At 44.9% G+C, this 2,966-nt stretch overlaps 1 long non-coding RNA gene across 1 annotated transcript; it reads right to left on the bottom strand.

Annotated features, from left to right (window-relative positions):
• Positions 1-965: 965 nt before the first annotated feature.
• On the bottom strand, positions 966-2,552 carry LOC122136185. Its single transcript, XR_006153992.1, has 3 exons — positions 2,222-2,552; positions 1,422-1,487; positions 966-1,331 (listed from the first exon to the last, which is right to left on the bottom strand). It is a non-coding gene; the product is annotated as an uncharacterized LOC122136185 (long non-coding RNA).
• Between the last annotated feature and the right edge of the window lie 414 nt (positions 2,553-2,966).

Below are 2,966 nucleotides of genomic sequence, written 5' to 3'. Positions count from 1 at the left end.
CAAAAACAACAGCTTTCAATGCCCCTTCTCCCCAGATAATTATGAAAGCCAAGGAAAGAGAAAGAGAAGGAGAGAGAGAATAGCAGCAGTGGTCACTGAGAAAAGAGTGAAAATGAGCATGAGGAAAGGCAGCAGCTGGTTTGAATAGATTGCGTGTAGGATGAATTAAAAAGTTGAACCTTTCCCGAGTCGTATTCAGATGTCTGGCGCGTGGTGATTAATCATGCCCGTCAGGATTCGCAATCCCCTTTTCAATGAAAAACAAATGCGGAGACAGTACATTCTGCACCTATCCTGTCCAAGGGCCCTGTGTCCTGTTTACACGATCACAATACCAAAGCCACAGTGGGCAGGAGGGGACAGAGGGAATGCTTTACAGATACAGTCGTTTCCAACCCAAGCTTTGTGTCTATTTATACATATTTTCAATTTAATCACCTGGAGAAATTATAAATATTAGATGCGTTTTTGTTTCAATTTTGCATCTGGGCATTCTTTTACTGAATTGGGGTACAGCGTTGTTAATGGAAGCAGTTTTTTATGGTCAAAAGGAACAAGAAGCTGGTATGTATATGCATGATAGGGCTACAAGTGCACAATTTTTTTGGGGGTGAACTATTCCTTTAAAAGGTTTAAAAACATTAAAGGGACAGTTCTGTCATTAATAACTCACCCTCATGTCGTTCCATATCGAAGGACCCTTAAGACCTTTGTTTATCTTTAGAACACAAATGAATATATATTTTATGAAATCCGAGAGCTTTCTGAACCTCCATAGACAGCATTGTAACTAAAAAGTTCCCAGACCCAGAAACATAGTAAGGACATCATTAGAATAGTCCATGTAACATCAGTTGTGCGACCGTAATTTTACAAGAACTACAAGAACACTTTTTGTGCACCAAGAATTCTTCTCTTCCGTATCACCATTCTCCACCATTATCAAGAGTACAATGATGCATGCATATGTCACAGGTCGGAGCGGACCACAGGTGTTGCGAGTCACGCCCCTTCCCGACTTCCACCTCGAGGAGGTCCCAAGATCACCCCAAGGACCAGACACACAAGATAAGTTAAGGGTAATTTAAAACAACTTTATTTAAATTTAAAAAGGTAATCTAGGAAAGGAGAAAAGGGGAATCTAAAACTTTGATTTTCGTCTCTTGACAGGAGGGGACTGGGCCTGAGAACCTCTGGAGGTCTTTGGTAAGTAATCACAAGGGGAGGGGGGCAAGGGCTCTTCCGTCCTTTCCCAGAACTTCCACCAGTCTCCTGACTAATACTAAGTCCTTCCTTAACTGCTTGATTTCCCGTGGCGCCCTTCTCTTCTCCTGAAGGCAACAAGAAACACACAATGAGTAATGGGTAAAAACGGAGAATGCCTGGTTCCTAGCTTCTTTGCTCTTTGGGTTGTACTTCACCAGCGTCTGGACAGCTCCTCCACTCCCATAGACCTCCTAGGTAGATATAAGGTAACACACAAATCCCTGAGGGCACAGGTAAGGAACAACGGGTAAGGATGTAGCAAGGTAACTAAGCCATGCCCCTGGATGTCCCACCGGTATATCAGAAGCGAGTAACTTTTTACTCGTATCACAGATAGATATTGAGCAAGGTGACTGACTCTTCACACTAGGCTTACTGAGCGGGTTCCAGAGCAATGGCTTTTAACTCGTGCAGGCGGGTAAGTATTCAACAAGTAGCTGTATCTTCACACTGGGCTTTACAGGGCGTATTCAAGGTCAGTAGCTTTTAGCTCGTACAAACAGGAAAAGTATTCAACAAGTGCCTGTATCTTCACGCTGGGCTTACAGAGCGTATTCAAGGGCAATAGCTTTTAGCTCGTACAGACAGGTAAGTATTCAACAAGTAACTGTATCTTCACGCTGGGCTTTACCGGGCGTATTCAAGGACAATAGCTTTTAGCTCGTACAGAGAGGTAAGTATTCAACAAGTGGCTGTATCTTCACGCTGGGCTTACAGAGTGTATTCAAGGGCAATAGCTTTTAGCTCGTACAGACAGGTAAGTATTCAACAAGTAACTGTATCTTCACGCTGGGCTTTACAGGGCGTATTCAAGGGCAAAAGCTTTTAGCTCGTACAGAGAGGTAAGTATTCAACAAGTGGCTGTATCTTCACGCTGGGCTTACAGAGCGTATTCAAGGTCAGTAGCTTTCCCCACAATATCCGCACAATACCTTGTTTTGCTTTCACACTTCACCTTCGAGCTGGGTCCGAAGAACGGAGTTATAGGCGGGCGTAGGTGGGATAGGTGGGCACCGCCACGGCAGCCTACGTTCTTTCCGACAGGAACTTTTCTCGGCCTGGAGGGCAAGTACAGACAACAGGGACACGGCACAGCACTGCAAAGCTTTAGTGTACACACGTCAAAGACAGACTCACCCACTGCACTACACACACTTCAGTGATTTTTAAGGTCGGTACTCGACACCCGGTCGGATTTCGTCCTGGAGGAATTTGCAGTCGCTGTCACGGTAAGTGCTCCAAACTTTACGGTGTGGCCACAGCCAAATAACATCCATTCACCCACACTCTACTTTGGCTCACCCCTCTCGTCTCGTCCTCCAACGATGGGGCCGCTCAACAAGCTGTTAATCACTCCAACAGGTATTAGTTATCCATATCCAAGTATGAGCAGTGATATGTAAGCAATCCAATGTACTCACAGTCTTCGTGATACTGATCTTCTCCCGCTCTCTTTCTCATCCAGATATAAGACAACAATCTAAGCAATCCAATGTACTCGCAGTCTTCGTAATACTGATCTTCACCCGCTCTCTTTTCTCTCCCCAGCTTCGTGCAGACGCCCAGAAATGTCTTCGTTGTTCCACAATGTCACTATTTCCCTACGGCACCTTCGTACAACAGACACGAGTGAGTACGACTTCTTTCCATAAACTTCACTTTGGCAAACCTGTTCCAGTGGCCGTTTTCAAATCCTCCAA

Source organism: Cyprinus carpio, chromosome B2 (genome assembly GCF_018340385.1).
Source record: "Cyprinus carpio isolate SPL01 chromosome B2, ASM1834038v1, whole genome shotgun sequence".
In the NCBI taxonomy this organism is placed as follows: Eukaryota; Metazoa; Chordata; class Actinopteri; order Cypriniformes; family Cyprinidae; genus Cyprinus; species Cyprinus carpio.
The sequence above is the reverse complement of the archived record's forward strand: the minus strand, read 5'-3'. Positions and strand labels throughout refer to the sequence as shown.